General features: G+C 41.2%; 1 long non-coding RNA gene across 3 annotated transcripts in view; it reads right to left on the reverse strand.

Moving 5' to 3' along the window:
* Positions 1-552: 552 nt before the first annotated feature.
* The window catches only part of LOC140734698 (uncharacterized), a 57,507-nt gene continuing 31,783 nt past the window's right edge, over positions 553-26,276 (reverse strand). Inside the window, exons 2-5 of one of the 3 annotated variants that reach the window (XR_012100589.1) lie at positions 13,004-13,115; positions 8,428-8,528; positions 6,897-7,217; positions 553-1,067 (exon numbers count right to left, since the gene is read on the reverse strand). This is a non-coding gene — a long non-coding RNA (uncharacterized lncRNA). Of the gene's footprint in view, positions 1,068-2,523; positions 5,024-6,896; positions 7,218-8,427; positions 8,529-12,999; positions 13,116-26,276 lie in introns of those variants that run through there. The other 2 variants (XR_012100588.1, XR_012100590.1) reach the window with 2 other exon arrangements.

A 26,276-nucleotide genomic window follows, 5' to 3' on the forward strand; every position in this document is an offset into this window, starting at 1 on the left:
GGACACGTTGAGATCAGGACCATGAGGAACGCCTGGCCAGTGTAGATTCCTTTCCTGGGTAATATCCTTTTCTCTTCATTGACTGTTCATGGACTGTCAGGGAATTTTAGTATGGTGCACATGGAGATGGTTTGTGAACCTATGTGCTTTTAGTTGAAACAATAAAAGTTACTTGTCGGTAACTACAGCTTCTCTGTGCCTCACTGCTCATTACTACAAGGGGTGATTCTTGTAACAGAATTGGTGTCCCTGTTGTGGTCTCGAGGATAAATCTCTTTGTTCAGCAGAAGACTTAAGTCAGACCACGTGGGTGAGGTACAGAGATCTGGGACTGGGTTGTTAGTGGTTATTAACCCAGGATGAAGAATTCAGGAAATTCTGCAAGTCCACAGGACTTGGATTGTTTTGCTCTTGCTTCACATTTTTCCCCTAAAGCTCTCCCACATTACCTATACTTGTGTTGATGTAAAACTACTGAGTGGAAGGGTACCAGGTACACATTGATTCATCTTTCTCTCATAAGGCTGTAGTTACTTACTCCAATTGGATTTATTATGATTTAATGACTTGAAAATAAATATTTTACTTTACCAACCAAATGAAATGCTGTATCATATTGAAACTCATTTCATTACTGTTATTTTTACCTTTGAGGATTTACAGTACATCACACCATGTTTTACAGCCAGCAGTGTCTGTTCACTCGTGTGACTGCTGTCAATCTAATAAAAGGCTTTCAGAATCAGTTTTATTATCACCAGCATGTGTCATGAAATTTGTTAACTTAGCAGCGCAGTTCAATGCACTACATAATATAGATGAAAAATAATAATAATAAATAAGTAAATCAATTACAGTATATGTACATTGAATAGATTAAAAATCATGCAAAAATCAGAAACAATATGTTAAAAAAGTGAGGCAGTGTCCAAGAGTTCAATGTCCATTTAGGAATCGGATGGCAGAGGAGAAGAAGTTGTTCCTGAGTCGCTGAGTGTGTGAAGGCAGCACATTTCACTATGGATGCATCAGTGGCCATGTGGCAGGGCAAGTACTTCAATCGTGTCCTGAGCGAGAAACATAAACATTAAAAAACTTAAGAAATAGGAGCAGGAGTAGGCCATCTGGCCCGTTGAGCCTGCTCCACCATTCAATAAGGCTGATCTGGCCATTGTCTCATCTCCACCGACCCGCCTTTCCCCCACAACCCTTAATGCCCTTAATGCCCTGACTATCCAAAAATCTATCTAACCTTGTCTTAAATATATTTACTGAGGTAGCCTCCACTGCCTTACTGGGCAGAGAACTGCATAGATTCACCACCTTCTGGTTCCTCCTCATCTCCATCCTAAATCTACTCCCCTGAATCTTGAGGCCATGTCCCTTAGTTCTAGTCTCATCTATCAGTGGAAACAACTTTCCTGCCTCTATCTTATCAAACCCTTTGATAATTTTATATGTTACTATAAGATCTCCACTAATCCTTCTGAATTCCAGTGAGTACAGTCCCATGCAACTCAATCTCTCCTCACAGTCTAACCCTCTCATCTCTGTAATCCACCTGGAGAACCTCCTCTGCATCACCTCCAAAGCCAGTATATCCTTCCTCAAGTAAGGAGACCAGAACTGTACCCAGTACTCCAGGTGCAGCCTCGCCAGTACCCTGTTCAGTTGCAGCATAACTTCCCTGCTCTTAAATTCAATCCCTCTAGTAATGAAGGCCAACATCCCATTTGCCTTCTTGATAGCCCACTGCACCTGCAAACCAATCTTTTGTGATTCATGCACAAGCTCTCCCGTCCCTCTGCGCAGTAGCCTGCTACAATTTTTTTTACCATTTAAGTAATAATCTGCTCTTCCATATTCTCTTCCAAAGTGGACGACCTTGCATTTACCAACATTGTACTCCATTTGCCAGACAGTTAATAACTCATCTCCTTCTACCTTAGGCCATGAACTTATTAATCACCCCGAGGAGTTATTAACTGATGAGTTATTAACTTCAAATTTTCTGCATAATCACGCAAAGAGTTGAACTGCATGTGCATGTAACGAGAGCTGTATAACTCATCTCCTTCTACCCTGGGCCACAAACTTATCAATTACCCCTGCTGTGGACACTTTCTTGAGGTCCAAGATCCGTATGCTCCACAACTGCTGGACTAAGTGTGCAAATGTAGTATGAGACTATGTTGAAAAATAGATGTGCCATGTTTTCTAAAATTGACTCCTTCTACCTTAGGCCACAAACTTATCAATCACCCCTGCTGTGGACACTTTCCAGAGGTCCAAGTATGTGCCAAAACCATCCATGTGCTTTGCTGCAGTTGAAGTCCCTGTCAGATGGATGCAGGTCAAAAGGACCTGGAGCTGTGGGCACCTACCAGTGTTGGATGTCAGCAACATACCAGGAGCTCTATGTCACAGTAAGTTAAATTGGTTATGGTTTTTGATGCTTAAAGTACCAGAGATCCAAAGTATTGTGGCGAGCATTTGGTCCATAATGACAGATGAGGAAGCTCGTTAACTCAACAACCGTTTTATTGTGATAAATACAAAACAGACCAGGCACCATGACCCAAAGAGTGAACCCAACCAGCCTCATTCAGACAGGTGAGTTGACCATCACACAATCCGGTTACAGCTGGGGTGACCCACAAATACACACATGAATAACTGTATAACCCAAGCTAAAATGTAACAATAAATGAACTGGAACTTCCCACCATAATGTCACAAAGCATTTTAACACAAGAACAATAAACAGTGCTAGCATTAGAAATGCAGGGGCAGGCTGTTGACCACAAGAGCTAAGGTATGCTCCCTACTAAAAGCCGAAGCTGCTGCCTTTCAAGTTTGGAGATAGAACAGCTCTCAGAGCAGCCAGAAATCTCATCTTCGGCATCAAGAGGGCAAAGAACACCTACGCTCAAAAATTCAGGAACACCTGCCCAGTAACTATGTGGCTGGGCATCAAGGATATTACTAACTACGCAGCATTGACTGATGCCTCCCTCCCTGATGCTCTGAACAACTTTGAGGCATGCAACACACCACTGGCCATGAAAGCTACCCCATCCCTGGTGAGCAGCCAGTCTGTAACAGCAGCAAACGTGAGAAGGACTCTGCAGACAGTCAACCCCCATAACATGATCAGGCTAGACAGCATCCCAGGCCAAGTACTCAAGGCGTGTGCACAGCAGCTCACTGTCCTCTTCACAGGCATCTTCAGCTCCTCACTCATCCAGACTGCTGTACTCACGTGCTTCAAATCACTCACCATCATCCCCGTATCAAAGATCTCTACACCTTCAGAACTAAACCACTCCTGCCCCCTATGGGAGAAGACAGGAGGGAAGCTGGCCGATGATGCCCTCCCTGTTGCACAACTTGCTTCGTGCCGATGAATGGCTTCAAGGAAGAAAGACCAATACTTGTGTGGGAGAACCTGTACGGATGCTATGTAATTCACTGCCCCCATGCAATTGCCTGTCGGCATAAAATAACAGACTGTACACTGCATACAATTATAAAGAAAATATATTTGTGAATGTTAACTTAACCAAACAGTTATTAAAGAAAAGAAAGAAAAAAAACAAAAGGGTCCATCATAATTAACCCAAGCCAAATGTGCACATAAATTGAAGATCATCTGGAAGTTGTCTGTAGCTCACATGCCAGACCCACGGTCTGCATTAAAGCACAGACCACCTTTGGAATGTCACTGAAAATCCATCTCAAACATACAGGTTCTCCCACACAAGTATTGGTCTTTCTGCCTTGAAGCCATTCATCTGCACAAAGCAACTTGTGCATCCGGGAGGTCATCCTCAGCCAGCTTCCCTCCTGTCTTCTCCCAGCTCCCACCAAAAGGACCTCGACCCACACCAATGTCTGTCACAAAAACCTCTCTGCCCAGCGTTCTCTAGGATCTTCTTCCAGTTCCACCAACCTGATTGGCTGTCACAACATCCCTAAGTTTAACAACAAAGTCCCTTATCTTAGCTCAAGCTTAAACAGGCTGAAAGCAGAACAGACTGCTGTTACAGAACTGCTAAAATGAAACACCTACAACTTAGCAGTAAAAATCTTAACCAGTGTGTTATATGGAGTAACAATTTGTTTGTTCCCCTTTACACTTGTGTACTAGAAATGACATTAAACAATCTTGAACAACAGGCGAGATTGAGTCAGGCCTCAGTCTCTGTACACTAATTACTACCTCCTATCTCTTGCCACCATTTGACATTACCAGTAGCTACCAAGTGTATGCACATGCCATGTGTATGGAAACCAGATAGAGGCATAAAAATGACTTAAGTTTCCTACCAGTATGGTCCTATTTCTAATACAGCCAATTTAATGCATTACATCACTCATTTTCTTGCCAGTATACAAAATGGCTTCCTCTCCATCCAGCTCACATCCCTAGAGAAGTGTTTTCTGTATATCTACATTCAGTCCCATATAGAAGCAAGGATCTGAGCAAATTATTTTATGTATATAGCTTAAATAAAACTTCTTTCTGAGAGCATTTCTCAGCTTATATGTTGTATTATGAAGGTTTACCAGGGACAAGGCAACACCAGCTGGTAACATTAACTTTGAATCCAAAAGGGTATTTGGGGGCAGATACAATGCAGAAAACTACCTTCTCTGTTCTCTATGATAAGTTCATTCTGAGGGTGTTTTGAGTAAAAATGCGAATCAGTTTTTCAATGGATTTTCTCTCTCTTGAGGACATTAGTGTTAAAGAATACACAGAAGCACGTAACATATGCAAGCTGGATACAAGAGATATCAAATGATCAAGCGTAACAACAAATCTTCAGGGTTTGTCAAAGAACATGAGAAATCAAAACTTATTTAATCACAGAAGTTTATTTTGGAAGAGGGATCCTTTGAAGAAGCACCAGCAGTTTGAGATGTCATGCTTCTTTCTATGCAGGGGATTTTTTTCCTCAAATGAACTAAGACATGATTGAAAGGAGTAATGGGAGAGGCTCAGCAGGTCGGGCAACATCTGTTGAGAGTGCACACACAAATCAACTCTGGTATTAAGGCTTCCCACAGAAGCTGAAGATGTTATAACTTTGATACACAAAATGGGAAAGAAAGAAACATTTTGTTAAATCTTTCATCACCTTAGGTAGGAAACTGAAGTGATTTTGTGTGACCCAGTTACAGGTGGTGAGGCAGCCAGTCTACACAGTAGGATCCCACAGGGTGGAAATATGCCTCAGATCTTTTTTTCTGTCATGTTAGTGAATAGATGAATGTTGGACAAGACAATTATACTAACACCATGTCTTTCAAATGCTCCCAATGGGTTTATACTTTTATCCAAGCAGGTTCTGTAAATGGTTTCTCCCTCATCCAAAAGATGGGAGCTCCAATAGTGTAACACCCCTTTAGAACTCCACTAAAGTGTAAACTCAGCTCTTGTGTCCTTAAACACATGATATTCTACCTCAAGAGGACAGAGTGCTATCAACTAAAGGAAGCAATGAAGCACATACATCCTCTTCTCAGGCAGTCCTTTGGGATTGAGAACTACTTCATTTTATTTCAGTTTGTTGGATTATGAGTTGGCCGAGGAGACCAATATCGGAACTGCAGATTAATCTGAATTAGGTGTCTGGTGCAGTAATGGATTATGAGGTGATGTGCTCCTCCCATTGCTTTCACAGGCGTTCTCTGATCTCTTAATGCGCGCGTACACACACACACACACACACACACACACACACACACACACACACACACACACACACACACACACACTCACTCACTCTTACAGGAGCAAACTAAAGGGCAGGAGATAAATGGAACCAGTGTCTTAAAATTTTCTTTGCACAGTTCCAGCAAAAGACTAGGGTTGAGAACTTGCTTAACTGAAGATAAAGCAATGATTCACACATTTCAGGGGGTCTAAGTACCTGCCAGGAAATTCAGCTCTTGCCTTTTCTATGGGGGCTTTGGTTGTTGTAGCACCTCTATTCCAACATAAAGTTTCCCCAAAACATATAAACAGCAGTGCAACGCACAAAAGTGTTCAACCTCATGAATTTGAAACTTCCTTGAACATTAAACAGAGGAGAGCGAAGTAGAAATGGATCACTGGGTCCCTTTGTTTGCATTGCCTTTCAACAAGGTCAGGACTGATCTCTCACTACAGCAGGGGTTCCCAACCTGGGATCCGCGGACCCCTTGCTTAATGGTATTGGTCCGTAGCCTAGAAAAGGTTGGGAACCCCTGCATTACAGCATCACTTCCCTGCACTAACCTCATTTCCCACATTTCCCTCAGCATATAGAAAACTACCAATCTCCACTCAGTAACCAAGCCTCCACAGATCTTTTGGATGGAGAATTCCAAGGATTTACCTCTTCCCAGTGAAGAAATTGCTTCTCCTCTCTACCAGAAACACCCATTTCTAAATTTTCTGGTTGTGGACACCCCAGTGGGGGAAAGATTATCCTTGCATCAACCACATAGGTTTCAATAGGTACATTGAATGTCAGAGAAATGTATACAATATACATCCTGAAATACTTTTTCTTTGCAACCATCCACAAAAACAGAGGAGTGCCCCAAAGAATGAAAGACAGTTAAATGTTAGAACCCCAAATCTCCCCCAACTCCCCTTCCCACACATAAGCAGCAGCAAAGCAATGACCCCCCTCCCCACCAGCAAAAAAGCATCGGCACCCTCCCCCCACCGAGGGCTCTAGCATGCAGCAAAACATCAATAAAAACACAGACTTGCAGTACCCCAAAGACTATTTGTTCACCCAGTAATTCGACATTCCACAGGCTCTCTCTCTCCCTAATAAGGGAAAAAGAGGTGTCGCCACTTCACAGCGAATGGGGAAATGTAACAAAGCACAACTCACTGATTTATGGTGTTAAAAGTCTGTTGTGTTGCTTTTCCCAAGCTCTGTGATCAAAGAACTCAGGTCTCTGGGCACAGAGCCAGCAGCCAGCTTGCTGCCTACGATCTTCCTTCTCCCACAACACATCAGGCGGCAGCACCGGCCTTGAATCCACCCACCTCCAGATCCAAGAAGATCTGGCACCGTGAAGGTGCGCTAGTCTTTCAGGCCGCATCCTTGGCAAATTGAAAAGCGGCTGGTCGTGAGGCTCTGAGAGTGCGTCTCATTTCCATAAAGAACCAAAGTCAGAGTGTAACTCCAGGTCAGGGTCTTCAAAAGAACCTTGAAAGGAAAAAATAGAGATATTAAAGATAGAAATAGAGCTGTTTCCAAAGATGCAAGCTAAGGAGTTGCCGTTAGGCGCCATCGTCCTCCTAAGCTCCACCTCTTATATCAAGCTACTTACGGATTCTATATTTTCCAGTGACATCACCTTCCATTTTACAGACCTCGAGAGCATAGTTTACTGTGCCTTTTCCAACAAGATTAACCACGCCCTCCCATTCCACAGGTCTATCTTCTAAACCTTTGTTACACTTCCTCTGTTGCAAGTATACCCTGTCTTGAGTCTGAAGTCTAAATCTATATACAATATTCCAAGTACAGTCTCGCTAGAGCCACCTATAATTCCAGTGAGGAGTGTCCTGCATACTGTTCATACAGATCAAACCATTACACAATTGATTGAGTTAGAACAAGGTAAAATAATAACAATGTAGAGTAAAATGTAACAGTTACAGAGAAAGTGCAGTGCAGATGAACATTAAATGCAAGATTATATCGAGATGGATTATGATGTCAAGGGACCATCTTGTTGTATTAATTTCTTCTAAAATTATGACCGATATAGGTAGGGTGAACGTTTGCAGGCTTTTTTCCCCTCAGGTTGGCTGAGACGAGAACTAGAGACTATCGGTCTATACTGAAGGGTGACCTATTTAAGGGGAATGTGAGGGGAAATTTCTTCACTTGGAGGGATGTGCGAGTGTGGAACAAGCTGCCAGCAGAAGTGGTAGACGTGAGTTCAGTTGTAACTTTTCAAGAAGTTTGGATAGGTAAATGGATGAGAGAGATATGGAGGGCAAATGTCCAGGTACAGATAGATGGGATTAGGCAGAAAACCAAACTGGCCTGGACTAAATCGGACAAAGGGCTGGTTTCCAAGCTGCACTACTCTATGACTTTATGACTCTGTTTGACTTTTCAACTGAATGAAAATTACTCCATTACATGTATCTGAAGGAAGACCCATCCAGTCCAAATCAACTAACCTCACACAGGCAGATTATGTCATCTCATTTCTGCTTCTGGGATCCTCCTCTGCTGTTTCATGTAAATTGTTACTGGTGATTTTTATTCCCAATATTTGGTGTTAATAAACACCAAAGAATGACAGCTGCTGATTTCTTGGATAATTGGCATATGAGCTGTGAAGGTGTGGAACATCATTAAGTATAGTCATTGCACTGCCACCACTGTCTGTTTTACTCACCTCTCCGGACTTCAATCACACCAGGAGCTGTGCTGAATCAGTTACGCCAGTTACACTTTGTTCGAGTGCTGCACATTGCCCAGGGCTGGGCTGTGTCTATGCTTGAGTAGGAGAGAAGGCAAGCATGGAGAGGATGAGTTCAGTCATCAGAGGATTGCCAATTAATTATTAGAACCATTCAACCCATCGACTCCATACGTTCCAAATGATCATTCCCTATTTTCCCATTCCTATTTCTCTCTGGCCCTGCAGTTCGTTCTATCTCAAATGCCCACTGACAATTAACTCTTTTTCCAATTACCTGCACTGGGGAGTAATTTACAGTGGATTTCAAACCACATATCATTGACGTGTGAGAGATAATTAAATCATCTGGGGAAACCCTCCTGGTCCCAGGATGAACAAGCAAACTCCAGAAAGAGAGCATCCTGGATCACCAGAGCTTTTAGACGGCAGCACTAACTGCTGACTCAAGAGAGTGCAGATACTGGCAGCTGGAGTAACTCCACAGGTCAGGCAGCATCTATGGAGGAAAATAAGTTGGTGTTTCAAGTCAAGGCCTTTCATCTGAACTGAGTCTCAATACTTAAAACCACTGCCCACTTCCCTCTGCAGACGCTGCCTGACTTGCAGAGGATTTTTTCCAGTGGTTTGTTTTTGCATTAATGACTGCACTACTCGAACATGCACTTTCAATGTTACGCTACTGAAATAAATGACGCTACAGAATCAATTAATTTACTCTTCAAAGGGTCGGGATTCTCAATGCTAAGTTAGGTTTAAGTGTTTCTCCAGGTTCTGTTGTACAACCTGCCGATTACACAAGAGGGTGTTATGAGGCACTCTCTGACTTAAAGCCTATCATGCTAGTAAGATTTGTCTTTGGTTTTTAGAAGCGAGAAACTGCAGATCATAAACATAAGAGATTCTGAAGATGGTGGAAATCCAGAGCACACACACACAATGCTGCAAGAATTCAGCAACTCAGGCAGCATCTGTGGAGAAGAATAAACAGTTGATGTTTCTGGCCAAGTCCCTTCATTAGGACTGGCGGACTGCAGATGGCAGGAATTTGAAATATCGGAAAAAAATAATGGAGTTGATGTTTCAGATAACTCATCATCCATTAAAACAGGAAAACTAAGAAAGCAGGTGTGTTTTAAGTTGCAAATAAATGGCAGGAAGTGTAATGTAACTCTATTAATTTAAGAGATGCAAACATGGTTGCTGCTGTCTAAAGGAAAATAATAAATGCCTGTTGGTCACAACTGATCTGTATGGAAGAGATCAAAATAATAGGAAGTAAATGGGAGCTGGATTGAGAAAATAAAAGTCCAAACAACGCTGGAGTTGTGAGATCTGTTTTACTAATGTTGCTGAAATGGATCAGTATTGAGAAGATTGTTGAAACAACAGCAACATGCATTAACTCTATTAAGATAGTGTGATGTCAAGAAGCAAAGCATGATGGTCAATTAAATCAAAACTATTGCTGACTTTAAATAAAGTACTGTGATAGGTATTCACTATACAGGGCCAGGGGGCCTTTCTTTTTTTCTTGCCAAACTCAGCTTTCCAACACAGCAGCTGAAATTTCTAGAGATCAATGAGTTGCTGTGAGTAAGTTAAACTTCCAACCCATATTCTTTCCTATACAAGAGAACATCTGCAGATGCTGGAAATCATAGTAATACACAGAAAATGCTGGAGGAACTCAGCAGGCCAGGCAGCATCTATGGAAAAGAATAAATAGTCCATGTCTCGGGCTGAGGCCCTTCAGTCCTCAGGTCCTGGTGACTGGTCTCAGCCTGAAACATTGACTGTTTACTTTTTTCCATTGATGCTGTCAGGCCTGCTGAGTTCCTCCAGCATTTTGTGTATATAACCCGTAATTTGTTAACTTACAGTAAATGGGAGCCAGCATTTAGTTCTTAATTGTAAATGACAAGCAATAATCAATCTGAAATTTAAAAGACGGCTTTGCAAACAAACATCACCTCACTATGGAACACAGTATGCTTGTCCACAGCATCTGGGCAGACTGGTTAGGAGACACCGTGTAAAACAATGGGATTATTTTACTTGGCTTGTTTGAAACCGGACAACACTGGCTAAATTTTTTAGTTCAAGGAAGCTCTCAGACCAGATTGATGCTATCACTTAGTACATTAAAGTGCTGATCTATTACTAGTTGGAAGTTTTGTGTGTTCAAAGAGTCAGCTTGACAACATTAATTGTGGGAAACTAGGAACTCTGTCTCCAGAAGATTTTAGACTATTTGTGTAAAAAGGTATCTGAAGAAATAACACATGCTTGTGAAGATACCCAAGTGGCAGAAAAAGAAGTATACATGTAGAGAGCAGTCAGGCTTGTTAGGAATGGTAAAGAACAGCAAGAAGAACGAAAGAAATTCAGGGTGATGAGAATCCATTCCTCTGCCTTCGATTTCTTCAACAGATAATTTGTTTCTCTGCAACTCACCGCTTTGTCTTTTTAGCTATAGGATTGTATCTGTGTTTTGGAAATCCTTTCTATTTTAGAAATCGTTTGTAATCTGTGTTGTAAGAATGTTCTCCAGATTTAAACATGCATCACTAAAAATAAATGACTGTGTTTAAACTACTTTGTTAGCTGGAAGTATCTCCTCCTTGGTAAGAAGGAGTCAACCATTGTTCAGGTAATGGGTATTGGCAGGTAAACTCACTATGAAGGATAAAGAGGGAAGTGAACTAGTCTTTAAAGAGTAGGTAGATACAATATAACCTCCCTTTAGTGAGTTTATCAATAGCTATCTACAAATGTTTGTATATTCAATAGGATTTAAGATCTTCTTTTGGAGTTTAGAACTTCCCGATCAGCAAACCCAGTACCATCACAGTAGTGAAACAGAATTATGTTTATAACTTGCAGTCAGCACACTGACATATACTGTAGTGTAAAGCTTGAAACAGACATTCAGTAGTTTGGGACAGAGCAAGTGCAACCAGAAACATACTGTGAGGCAGGGCCAAAATTGATTGAGATGAAGGGAACAAAATAGGTGTTGTACCATCCAAAATGCCATGTTACTGAAGTAAAGCATGTTTAGCATAGAATTCTAGACAATTGATAGTAAGATACCACATGGCTCATGACTTGATGCCTCTATACTAAGATATGTTATGGGATGAGATTCTCAGGAGAACAGATGATTCAAGGATTTCTCAAAGACTTCTTAATGAAATACAACATCCCCTCTGACTCTGGGGCCATATTCACTGAGCAGAGGGATCATTCAGGATTGTACCTTGAAGCTTGAAGCCATGCATCGCTGGGATAGAGTCACCCTGTGTGAGCAGCAGATAGAGAACCTCACCCCCTAGTTGGCCCACCTGCCCAACCCCTCAGCTGCCTTCTGGCCCACATTGGACTCACTTACTTCCTCCAACCTCACATGGCTGGAATGGAAGCAAGATATTCATGATCCTGAGGAATTATCTGCAAAAAGAGCACTATGAGACGGATGGCTCACTGTGAGAAAAAATGAGGTTGATAAAGGATGGCTCAATCTGCACCGGAGGATACCAAGTGACATTTAAGTGAAAGGAAGATGGATCTTAGCTTTGGAACTATATCATAGCAGGTAAGGTCAAAGTGGAAAAGTATATAGAGTACAGAGTTAGAGAGATCATATGACAAAAGTGCAGAATTAGGCCATTTGGCCCATCAAGTCTGCTCTGCCATTCAATTATGTCTGATTTATTTTCCCTCTCAACCTCATTCTCCTGCATTCTCCTTGTAACATTTCTCACCCCTACTAATCAAGAATCAATTAATTTCCATTTCAAATATACCAAATGACTTGATTTTCACAGTCTTCTAAGTCAATGAATTCCACAGATTCACCACCCTCTAGCTAAAGAAATTCCTTAACATGTCTATTCTAAAGGGGTGTCCTTGTATTCTGAGGCTTCGCCATCTGGTCCTAGACTCTCCCATTATAGGAAACATCCTCTCTATATCCACTCCATCTAGGCCTTTCAATATTTCATTGCTTTCAATGAGATCCCCCTCATTCTTTTAAACCCCACTATGTGTAGGCCCAGAGCCATCAAATACTCTGATACGTTAACACGTTCATTCCCAGATAATTCTCGGAAACCTCCTCTGGATCCTCTATAACGCCAACATATCCTTTATGGGACCCAAAACTGCTCGCAATATTCCAAATGTGGTCTGACCAAATCTTCAGCATTGCATCCTTGCCTTTATATTCTAGTCTTATCAAAATGAATGCTAAACCACACTCAACAGGACACAGCAGGAGGAAGAGACCTTCACATCAGTCATACAGAGTGTGAGTCTTTGAGATTTCAAGGTCTGGACTGTGTTCATTCTCTTTGTTTGGAATTGGTACTCACTGCATGCACTTCAATAATTATGTTGTCCTTATAACCAATATAAAAACCCCTCAACTCCTGAACCAGCATGGTTCACATGAAGTTCACTAACTTCAACACGAAAATGATTCCACAAGCTATGGACTCACTTTCAAGGACTCCACAACTCACGTTCTCAGTTTTATTTACTTACTGACTTTTTTTTTGTTATTTGTACAGTTGGTCTTCTTATGTACTTTGGTAGTTTGCCAGATGTTGTGTGTCGTTTTTCATTGATTTGATTGTGTTTCTTTGTTCTGCTGTGAATGCCTGCAAGGAAATGAATCATGGTGACATATTCATACTTTGATAACAAATTTGCCTTGATCATTGAACTTTTGTACATGAACCAGTACACATTGGATGCAGCTAATAACTAGTCCCTTTAGTTAATACAATCACAGATTAGTAAATCTTTCAACTAAAGAACATTTAGTGCTTTGGATTTAGAGAGTGTCAGCTGAAAATGGGACATTGTATCTTCATATATCAGAGGAAAGGAGACGGGGAGGTGAGGAAATGAAATGTTTGAATCCCTAACTTTCTTGAAAAAGGGTATCAAATCAGAATTATCTTTTTGTACCCAATCTGATGCTGGGACCAGACAGTAAAAATAACTTTACCACAATCAGTAGAAAAATGAAGACTCAAGATTACAGATGCTGGAACCTGGAGCAATAAACAGTCTGCTGGAGGAAATCAAAGGGTCAAGCTTGATCTGCTGAGTTCCCTAAGTAGAAAATAGAATATTCATCAATTCTTTCCAGTAAAGTGGTTCCTGTTCTAGCACTTATCTCCTTCTATATGTGACAGTTTGTTTAGCCACTAATCTCTTGGAAGAAAATGATGGGGAAGGTTCACTGAACCATACACATTTGGGTCCTTTCATTATACATTGTAGAATCACTACATTTTCAATGCATCCTGAAATAGAAGAAATAAGACCCTGCAAGTAAAAGCTGAGGACAGACATTTAGCAATACTGGTGAAGCTTTGAAGTAGTGATAATCCTTCTGTTTTAGGTCATCAATTATGAGTCACTGTGGAGTAGATTTGTAAAACTATGATTGATGGAAGTAAACAGCAACCCTGATAATTCATTATTAAATTCAGTAAGAAAACATCATTATCAAAAGCATTGCTAAACAAGATTAGAAAGATTATCATCATCATTATGTGTTGTGTCGTATGATATAGGCAATCATTGTTTTATGACCATGATTGTTCTTGGCAAATTTTTCTACGTAAGTGGTTTGCCATTGTCTTCTCCTGGGCAATATCTTTATAAGACCAGTGACCTCAGCTATTATCAATACTCTTCAGAGATTGTCTACCTGGCATGAGTGGTCGCATAACCAGGACTTGTGATATGCACCAGCTGCTCTTATTGCTTAACATGACCCTGATCGGGGGGCTAAGCAAGTGCTACATCTTGCCCAAGCGTGACCTGCAGTCTAGCAGAGGGAAGGATCACCTTACACATCCTTTGGTAGAGACGTATCTCTATCCCGTCACTAAAGAAAGATCAGGGTTAGAGAAAAATAGTGCCCGAATTTTTGATGCTGATCTGTTTTGTAAAGAAAGTGTTATGAAAAAGCTGAGTCCACACGAACAAGTTTCTTAAACAGCTAAGCACTTTAGCATGGTGCAACATTATAGCATTCAGAGTAAAAAAAGACACCAGCTTCAGTGCCAAAACACAAAAGATTTTGCAGATACTGGAAATCTTGAGCAACACACATAAAATGCTGGAGGAACTCAGCAGGTCAGGTCAGGCAGCACCTATGGAAGAAAATAATGAAGGATCTCGGTGTGAAATGTCGCTGTTTATTTCCCTCCATATATGCTGCTCGACCTGCTGAGTTCCTCCAGCATTTTGTGCGTGTAGATTCAGCTCAAGATAGAAGCTTAGTTACCATATGTACATTGAAACATACAGTGAAATGTGTTGTTTGTGTTAACAACCAACACACCCAAGAGTGTGGCTCAGGGCAGCCCACAAATGGCTCCATGCATTCCAGTCCAATCCTGATGTGGATTCCTGATGCAGGCAGTGAGCTGATCTTACACTATCGGAGCTTCAGCTGCCATAACTGTCCTTCACACGTTCGAACTTGGAAGAGAGTAGTAGGAGCCTTCTTAGTAAGAAACAGGAGAATGATTTAGGCATTCAGTCCCTCAGGCTGCTCTACCATTCAACTAGATCCATTCTTGACCTCAATGCCAGTTCAGGCAGCACAATGGCACAGCTGGTAGAGCTGCTGTCTCTCAGTGTCAAAGACCCAGGTTCAACATTGACCCTCGGTGTGTTGTCTACATCGAGTTTGCAAATTCTCTCTTTGGCAACATGGGATTAGTCACTGAAAAACTACTTTCCATGCTGTTCAAGTCTGTGACATTCCACTCTCTCCCCATACTGATTGATTAATTCCCTTATAATTCAAATATTTGTCAATACTTCAAATACATGCAACCACTCTGTCTCTACCATTCTTTGGAATGGATAATCTATTGTCATAAGCACAAGTACATGCATATAGAGAGGCAATGTAAAACTTACTTACATCACAAGCACATAGCACCAGAAAAGCAGCATTCACAAGAAAAACAAATTGAGCATAAATTCAGCACAATATTTACAAGAAACACAATTAGAATTTTAAAAAGTCTGTTTTAGTGTAAAGTCATTGAAGTGGTCATAATATTGCTAAACTGTAGTGAGCAAGGTTGTGCTGGATGGTTCAAGAACCAAATGGTTGAAGGGAAATAACTGTTCTTGAACCTAGTGGTGTTGGACTGCAGGCTTCTATACCTCCTGTCCATTGGTAGCTGCAAGAAGATGGTATGGCAGGGATCTTTGGTGGATATTACCTTCTTGAAGCAGCACCTCCTGTAGATATTATTGATGCCAGGAAGAATTGTGCCTATGATGTATTGGGCAGAGTTCCCTACTCTGCCAATTTTACTTTTGCATATGTTTCTCTGGATTTCCAGCATCTGCACAATCTCTTGTGCCCACTACTCTCTCCAGCTTCTTGTGTTCTGTGCTTATGAATTGCCATGCTAGACCATGATGCAAATAGTCAGAACACTTTCTTGATCTATAGATCAAGCTGTAGGCCAAGATTCCATCATCTTCTGAATTACATGCCTCTGCTGCATAGCGAGCCTTTGTGGTTCATGAACTGGGACTCACAGATCCTTTTGTAATGCAATACTCTGTTATTTAATTTATTAATTTAATTTAATTTGCTTTTTCATTCCTTCTTCCAAAACGGATAACCTCACATTTTCCCACATGATAATCTACGCCAAACTCTTGCCCATGTACTCAACCAATTCACAGCCCTGCTCCATGCTCACTGTCTGAAAAGGAAATGGACAAAGACAAAATTGTGATTTTGGATCATTTGGGATGTTCTCCATATTAAAAACATCTGCTTGTTCTTGTAGATGGAGCTGCTTGAGAGATATCTCCAATAAATAAAGAAATTGGATAAAAAGGTTTTTGAAATAGTGTGGGGAAGTTTTATACCTATTGGCACAATTTCAGTAATACCATTCATGCTTTATTGCACAGCAATAAAGCAATTAATTCAGCAATTAATGTTATTTAAAAGGCCACCTCATATGCCACATGTTATATTCAAGAGAGGAAAATGCAGAGGAAGAGGCAAAAATAAATAATTTGTAAAATGAGTAAGTTGTGGATGTGCTGTATTGATGCAAAATGGATGGTGACACTTGCAGGCTGCCTGCAGCACATTCTCGGACTGTGTCGGTTGTTGACGTAAACAATGCATTTCACTGTATGTTTTGAGGTACATATGACAAACAAAGCTAATCTTTATCTTATCTTAATAATGTAAAGCTAAAGCAGGCATACATACTCAACAGGTCAGGTAGCGTGTGTGGAGAGAAAAGTGAAACAAAGACTATTGATAGAATAATTAACCTTGTCAGAGAAGGTGGAGTGGAATTTCCCAGTATTCCAGAGATGGTGCTTTTCTGAACTATTGAGAAGAAAGGCAGGTTAATGGATCCTTTCTCCAACAGATAACGTTTGCAATTTTCAGTGCATGAAATGGCTGTGATACCTACCCAGATCTGAACCCAGTAATTGCATTTCACCATTAACTAGTGTGCTGAACTCTTGTTGCAATTTACAATAACTGGACCTGAAGTACTACATGCAGTTTTATTGTGCAATGCGTCAATTCAAGAAATTGAATAAAAAGGTTTTTGAAATAGTGTGGGGAAGTTTTATACCTATTGGCACAATTTCAGTAATACCATTCATGCTTTATTGCACAGCAGTGGCACAGGAGTCATGAAAGGTACACTCCCTATGGCAGCTAAATGCCAGCAGCCAACAGAATGCTGCCCAAGGGAGCAAAGGACGATACCCCTTCATTTGTTCACTGGGACATGCAGGTCAAGGAACACACACATCATATCTAGGTCTTTCAATATTCGTTAGGTTTCAATGTGACCCTCCCACCATTCTGCTAAACTCCAGTGAGCACAGGCCAAAGTTGTGAAACACTACTCATATGTTAACCCTTTCATTCCCAGGATCATTTGTGTAAACATCCTCTGCACCCTCTCCATTGCCAGCACATCTTTACTTAGATAATGGACCCAAAATTACTGACAGTTCTCTGAGTGTGATCTGACAAGTGCCTTATAAACCACAGCATTACTTCCTTAATTTTATATTCTAGTTCTCTCAAAATGAATGCTAACACTGCATTTGCCTTCCTTACAACCAACTTAACCTGTAAGTTAACCTCAAAAATTTCCTCAAAGAATTCCGACAGATTTGTCTGGCAAGATTTTCCCCGAAGGAAACCGTGCTGACTTTGGCCTATCTCATCATATGCCATCAAGTACCATGAAACCTCATCCTTAATAATGGAGTCCAACATCTTTCCAACCACTGATAGGGAGAGTAAAGGTGACAAGTATACAGGATGTGGGACACACAGCAAACAGAATGCAGAGTTTTGGATAAACTCAAGTTTATAAAGAATTCAAATGCTGGGAGCTGGTCAGGAGGGGATTGTGAGTGGTGATGGTTTCAACATAGGTAACTTGGCAATGGCAAAGTAATATGGGTGGAAATAGATCTGGGAAATGGAGAGAATTAAGATGGAGCTGATGATTGTCTAATAGTTATACCATGGCACTATGCAATAAAGTGGTACCCACGTTGCAAGTGTGCTATCAAAATATTCAAGTTACAGGTGCTAGGATTCTGAAACCCGATGATAAATTCCTAGCCTTTCACCTCAGACAGTTGAAGAAGTTTGGTAGGGGCTCCCAAATCCTAAGAATGTACTAGTGAATAGGTAAAGAACAGAAAGGTTTTTCTTTGTTTCATGGCAGTCTGTAGGGAAGACAAATCTCATACGTATACTGCATACATGCTTTGATAATAAATGTACTTTGATCTTTGATTCGCTGAATATTTAAAGCAGAGGCTGATAGATTCTTGATTAGTAAGGGTGTCAAAGATTCTAGGCAGGAGGCAGAAGATCAGGGATGAGAGCAGTAATAAATCAGCCATATGGAATAGTGGAGCAGATGCAATGATCCGAATGATTTAAATCTGCTCCTATGTCTTATGGTCTTTCAATGGGAACCAGTAGGGGTGAAATGAAGGGCAGATGGAATCAGAACCAGATGGAGGAGAAAGGCGGGAGTTATAAGGTGAAATGTGCAAGTAATAGGTGGATTGACCCAAGAGGGGGAGCAGGACAGGAAAATGAAAAAGGATGGTCAGGTCAGAGTGGGAATGAGAAGAGGAATTGAAATGGAAGAAATAAATATAGTGGGCTTGGAGAGGATGTTTCCAATAGTAGGAGAATCTAGGATCAGAATAGAAGGACATCCCTTTAGGACAGAGATGAGGAGGAGTTTCTTTAGCCAGAGGGTGGCGAATCTGTGAGATTCATTGGCATGGACATCTGTGGAGGTCAAGTCACTTGGAAGTTGACAGGTTCTTGATTGATGAGTGTCAAAGGTTACAGGGAGAAGACGGGAGAATGTCATTGGGATGTATAATGAGTTGTAAAATTAATCAGCTCTGTGGGTACTAGCCTCCATAGTATCCAAGATATCTTCAAGGAGTGGTGCCTCAGAAAGGTGGTGTCCATTATTAAAGAACCCCATCACCCAGGATATGCCCTCTTGTCATTGTTACCATCAAGAAGGAGATACAAAAGCCTGAAGGCACACATTCAGCGATTCAGGGACAGCTTCTTCCCCTCTGCCATCCGATTTCTAAATGGACATTGAATTCATGAACACTACCTCCTTTTTTTTATATAATTTCAGATTTTGCACTATTTTTAATTCAATTATAATATTTATTTATTTATTTATTTATATACTTACTATAATTCATTCTTTTTTTATTTTTATCATATATTGCATTGTACTGCTGATGCTAAGTTAACAAATTTCATGACATATGCCAGTGATATTAAACCTGATTCTGATTCTGAAACCAGCCATGATAGAATGGTGGAGCAAACTTGATGGGCCAAATGACCTAATTATACTCCTGTGTCTTATAGAATGCAGCTGAGAGCTCGAAATGGCCATTTTGGACAAAACGAGAATACTCTGTAAATTAACTGCCACATGTGCTCATGGTATTACCATTGTAGGGGAGGGCACATTGGGAGCAGAAATGCAGTAGACGAGGTTTGGAGAAGAGTCATTGTAACATGGAGTACTACAGAAGCAGCCCATCTAATCAGTACCAAACTGTAATTTTGCCTAGACTTGCATTTGGACCATAGCCCTCTATACCTCTCCCATCCATGTATTTATCTGAACTTCTCTTAAAGCAATTGAACCCACATCCACCACTTCCACTGGTATCTCGTTCCACACTTTTACCATTCTCTGCGTGAAGAAATTCTCCCTCAGGTTCCCCTTAAATATTTCACCTCTCACCCTTAACCTATGACCTTTAGTTCTAGTCTCACCCAACCTCAGTGGAAAAAGTCTGCTTGCATTAAGTCAGGTGGACGTGAATCTTTCAGTCACCTGGAAGGACTGTTTGGGTGATGGTTTGGTGGTGAGAGGAGAAGTGTGAGTACAAGTGTAATGCTGCATGTGGTCAGGTAGTAGCGGGTGGGGAGAATTGAGTGGACTAGAGAGTCTGAGTGAGTGGTCTCTGTGAGAGGTAGAAAGGGATGGGGAGAAGATCTGGCTAGTGGTGGGATCTCACTGCAATTCGTGGAAATGATGAGGGATGATATGCTTCAGGTGAAGGGGATAAAAGATGAGAATTGGGAGACTCTATCCACATACTCTTTGGAATAGAGGGGTGAGAGCAGGTGTCTGAGAATGGTGGAATTGTGAGAGAGGGTTCCATCAACCACAGTAGAACAGAAGCCATATTTCCTAAAAATTGATGTTTTACATGTCCTGGAATGGATCATCTCATCTTGAGGACAGATGGACCAGAGACAGAAACCAGAGAGAGATGCCATCCTCAGAAGAGATAGGGAGGGAAAGGTGTAGTCAAGATAACTGTATGAGTAATGAGTTTCTACTAAATGTCAGAGGTTAGTTTGTTTCTTGAGATGGAGAGATGTCAGAAAAGGGAGAGACGTTAGCGATAGTCCACATGAATTTGAGACAGGGATGGAGGTTAATACTGAAGCTAAAATCAATGAGTCCTGCAGAGGTGTAGGAAGTAGCACTAATGCAGTCATCAATGCAATGGCAAAAGCTTTGGGGAGTAGTGTTGAAGGTAGTTTGGAACAGGGACTGTTCCATGTAGCCAATGAAAAGGCATGTGGAGCTATGGTTTATGCAAGTGCCCATGGCTGGAATTTTTGGAAGTGAGGAAGGGTAAAAAGAGAAATGTTCAAATTCAGTGAGGCGGATGATGACTACTTTAATCTTTCCATGAATTACAAAGGTTCAAAAGGTTCAAAGCTTCATTTATTATCAAAACATGTACAAGTCTGAAATTTGTCTTCTCCAGATAGCCACGAAACAAAGACCACGAAAATCTTTCAGACAGAAACATCCTACCCACCCCACACAAAAAAGAACAGCATCCTGATCATCAACCCCCAAGAACCCCTCCCCCACAAAACACAGAACAAGAACAACCCCTCCCCTGCACAAATAATTAACAGAACACAACAGATCGTCAACCTCCAAACACCCTCCCCTTGCACAACAAAATGGAAAAGGAACAGGTGACAAATATAAAAACCATGTCTAAGAAAGTTCAATAGCCCAATCCATAAATGCAGAACCACAATACCATCCTACGATATCACTGACATTCATTGAAAGAAAGGGACACCACATGAACACAGAGGCCTAGCTGCCTGCCACAGCAAGCCACACAGTTATAGGCCGCACACAGGTTCCTTCTCTGGCAGCGATCAAAAGGAAAGCAGTCAGCTTTTCTGTTACTTAAGTTGAGCCAGTGCTGTTTGAATGCATCGATATCAGAAAGATGGAATTAAACAGTCTTTGTACAGTCACCAGCATCCATTCCAAGAAACAACCTTCAAACACCACCCTCTGCTTCTTACATTTGACCCCAACTTGAAACCACCTAACTAGCTCTTCATTGGACCTATCCCTCTACACCAGCCTACCATGTGGGATATCAGAGGCTTTGCTGAAATCCCCATCTACCCTTTTGGTTACCACTTCAACAACCTCTAAGTTTCATCAAGCACAACATTCCATGCACAAAGCCATGATGACTCTTCTTCATCAGGCTTTGTCAGTCCAAATGCTGATAGATCCTGCTCCTCTGAATTAACGCCAGTAACTTCACTGCCACCTATGTCAGGTGGATGTGCCTGTCCTTACTAACTCATACAGTGGAACAAAGATTAACCACCTTCCAGTCTTCTTGACCTGCACCAATGGCTGATGTTTAAACAAAAATCTCCACAAGGGCTTCTGCAATACCTTCTTGACATACCTTACCACCCAGAAAGTCATAGGATGCACTCGTCAGGCCCTGGGTATTGATCCACCTAAGTGTTCAGTAAAGCTGAGAAGGGAACTCCCTGATAATCTGAATGTTCTCTAAAACATCTACATTTCTGGAGTGATTTGCTCCAGACCTCCACTTCTATGCCAATGCCTCACAGCCATGATTTCCCTGATCTTTCAAAAATTTATCTGCCTCTTCCTAAATACTCTCAATGATCTGGCCTCCATTATTTTCAGATAGAGATTTCCAGAAATTCCCCGCTGTCTGCAAGAAGAAAATCTAAAACACTCAGTCTTAAAGAACTGCCCAATAACTATCCACTAATTATGTCCCTTTGCTCGAGACTTCCTCCATGATAGAAACATTAAGAGAAAAGTAGTTGGATACTCTGGTGTAGAACCCCTGATGTTGATTAATCTCAAATAAGATGTTAGCATGAGACTCTTGTCCTCTGAATTGAAAGTAATAGGATCTCCTCAAGAAAATTACTGAACTCATTCCCAATGTCCTGTTCAGTAATTATCTTGCAATCATTTTGAAATTCAAATTTTCTGTTCCTACGAACTTGCGGACTAATTGTTTGCTTGATTGCAATATTCCACTCAAAAGTACCTATCTGGTGTTAAAGTGCTTGGGGAAACCTGAGGTTGTAAAAGGGTCTGCTGGTAACCTCCTTCTCTAAAAGTGAGTTGTTAATACCCCACTGAAGCACTCTATTTAGTTTATGCTCTATATTAATCTCCTCCCACAATGCACTTTCATACCATCAGGCATTCTCCTCACTGCTTTTGTACTATGGGTCAAAAGATTCACATTCTAAACAGTTAACATCCATCTCAATCAAAATGGACAGCATGGTCATGTAGCAGTTAGCATGAAGCGACCTGGGTTCAATTTGCACCACCATCTGTAAAGACTTTGTACATTCTCCCCTTGACCATGTGAGGTTCCTCAAGGTGTTCCAGTTGTTTATAAGTTGCTTATACTCCCTTCACCTGTACTTTGGGAAAACTGAAGTAATTTTCCACCAACTCCATCTCTCTCCTTCGTGACTCCCTGAAGGCAAACCAGATAGTTTGCATCCATGTTGTCAGATTTAATCATTGGGCTGGATGGCCATGTCACCTGGGGACTTCAGGCAGATTTAACTGCTCAGCTGAAGACACCCAGCTTCGGCAGGACTGAAGAGAAGATCATTTAAAACATGTGGAAGGCCCAAACTAGAGGACTGCAGACAAGCTGTGGAGGTAGCAAGGGCTGAGAATATGATGAGGTGCAACTTTTAAAATTAGGACCAAGCTACACATGGATGATGCAGTTTTTCACCTGGTTGTTGACATCAGAAGCTCAGAGATACAGTTCTGATATAATTTGATTGATTACCACAACAGGCAAGAGGTGAACAGCTTTTTCATGTTTTTGTAAAGGTACAGAGACAAGTAAGCATATTGCGCATGCAACTGGGGTGGAAACAATTATTTCCAGGACAGTCCAAAATAACAATAAGGTCTGATTTGATGTTCTCACTGACTGCCACATGTGATGGAGGATTGATTCCAATTTCACAAACTGTGAGTCAATCCAGACCTCAGCTATTGATGTCTCTATGTTGCTGTTATTAATATTTGCTGTTCAGTTTATGACTGGGAGGTCAAATATCTCTAAAGGATATTACTGTTCCTTGTGAAGCAGTGAACTACAGCCAGAATCATTTGCTGAGTTATGTGGGGGTCCCCAACTCCTTCCCAGATGGAGCCAATGTGAAACCAATTGAAATAAAAATTGTGCTTGAAGCTTTGTAATTTTAAGCTGTCCATGATTAATTTTGTAAAGTTGCTATCGAGTCTACTTGTGGACTTGCCAGTGACTGTGTGCAAATGATATTGGAAGTTACCACTCTCTACAGAAGCACAATGGATAGTTGTACGAGAGCAGGGCTGAAAATTATGGGTGAAGTAGTTTGACTTTCGTTTTTTTTAAACTTAGGCTTGTAGATAAAACCCAAACCTTCAGTGTTTGCACATATCGAGGTTAATAACGAGAGATCTTATTTTATATAGTTCCAGATTCTGTGCAGTGTTTTTATATTGTTCTTCATATTTTTGTTATTTTAACCTTTAGTTGCCCAGGCTGTTAGGATATTTATATACAGTACTTACAGTTAATGAATTTTGCCAGTTCATTCATGGCTCAGTGCTTCAGTGTCAATATGCACTTGTTCATTTGATGTCATCTCTAACCAAAGAGCTCTTTAGTTAGGTAGCACTTCTCACAAACTCCAGCCAGATCCACTTTGAAGATTACAGAAAGCTTGAAAGCTCAATTTAGATTTGAAACAAAGTAGACGGAAAGTTCAAAGTAAATTTATTATCAAAGTACACATATGTCACCACATATTACCCAGAGATTCATTATGCTTAAAATGCTACAAAATGGTACCTTGAATCAGGAAAGATTCAAAAGATCTGCCATTTTTTCTTTTTTTTTGAAATGTAAAGTAGCTGTCAATCAGGCGAACAAATGATAGAGCTGGGGTGAGTTAGGCTCCTACACGATGTTCATTTGGAGAAAGAACCAGGCATATGGTGCAGTTGTAATAATAATATTATGAAACTTGCCAACCTCAAAAAGCAAATTCAGCTCAAAGTTAACAAGGGGAATCTAGACATTGCTTAAAGTTGAGTTCTGGAGTCAGCTGAACATAGAAGACTCCCAGCATTGCAAATATCTGGCAAATACCTTCAGGGTAGGCTATTCTAAAGCCAAAGTCAGGAGCTCCTTCAGGTTCCTAATCGAATCAGGAAGGTACACCCTGTACCTTGTAGCTACAAATGTCTGAAAATGAATACAGACCACCCCTAGTTTTGAATATCCAACTTAGAACATATGAGCTCCCATAACGTTGGTAAATTCGCAAGTCCAAGGGAGGACAGATTTCCAGCATCTGCAGATTTCAAATGGTTCCATGCATTATCAGAGAATGTACACATTATACAACCTGAAATACTTGCCTTCGTAGACATCCACAAAAAAAAAGAACCCCATAAGAATGAATGCCAGAAAGACATTAGAACCCCAAAGCACTTGGTTCATAGCTTTCTGCTATGTGTCATGTAACACCAAGGTCCTGAAAAATGTTGTCTCATTTTTACTATGTACTGTACCAGCAGTTATGGTCGAAATGACAATAAAAGTGACTTGACTTGACTTGATAAGGTGTTGCTCCTCCACTTTGAGGGTGGCCTCATCGTGGCACAACAGGGCATAGTACTCCTGCCAACCAACTGGCAGGAGTATTCAAGGACATTTTCAACCTTTTACTGCTACAAACAGAAGTTCCCACTTGCTTCAAGAAGGCAACAATTATACCAGTGCCAAAGAAGAATAGTGTGAGCTCTCTTAAAGACTATCGCCCGGTAGCACTCACATCGACAGTGATGAAATGCTTTGAGAGGTTGGTCATGACTAGACTGAACTCCTGAACTCCTGCCTCAGAAAGGACATGGACCCATTGCAATTTGCCTAACATCACAATAGGTCAATGGCAGATGCAATCTCAATGGCTCTTCACACAGCTTTAGACCACCTGGACAATGCAAACACCTATGTCAGGATGCTGTTCACTGACTATAGCTCAGCATTCAACACCATCATTCCCACAATCCTGATTGAGAAATTGCAGAAACTGGGCCTCTGTACCTCCCTCCGCAATTGGATCCTTGACTTCCTAACCGGAAGACCACAATCTGTGTGGATTGGTGATAACATCTCTTCCTCACTGACGATCAACACTGGTGCACCTCAGGGGTGTGTGCTTAGCCCACTGCTCTGCTCTCCCTGTACCCATGACTATGTGGCTAGGTACAGCTCAAATACCATCTATAACTTCGCTGATGATACAACCATTGTTGGTAGAATCCCAGTTGGAGACGAGAGGGCATACAGGAACGAGATATGCCAACTAGTGGAGTAGTGCTGCAGCAACAACTTTGCTGTCAACATCAGTAAGACGAAATACCTGACTTCAGGAAGGGCAAGACGAAGGAACATATACCAATCCTCATAGGGGGATCAGAAGTGGAGAGAGTGAGCAGTTTCAAGTTCCTGGGTGTCAAGATCTCTGAGAAGGCAAGACAGTGACTGTACTTCATTAGGAGTTTGAAGAAATTTGGCATGTCAGCAAATACACTCAGAAACTTCTATAGTTGTACCTTGGAGAGCATTCTGACAGGCTGCATCACTGACTGGTGTGGAAGGGCTACTGCACAGGATGCAAAGAAGCTGCAGGAAGTTGTACATCTAGTCAGCTCCATCTTGGGCACTAGCCTACAAAGTACTCAGGACATCTTTAGGGAGCGGTGTCTTAGAAAGGTAGCGTTCATTATTAAAGACCTCCAGCACCCAGGGCATGCCCTTTTCTCACTGTTACCATCAGGTGGGAG

This window comes from Hemitrygon akajei, chromosome 10, assembly GCF_048418815.1.
Source record: "Hemitrygon akajei chromosome 10, sHemAka1.3, whole genome shotgun sequence".
NCBI lineage: Eukaryota > Metazoa > Chordata > Chondrichthyes > Myliobatiformes > Dasyatidae > Hemitrygon > Hemitrygon akajei.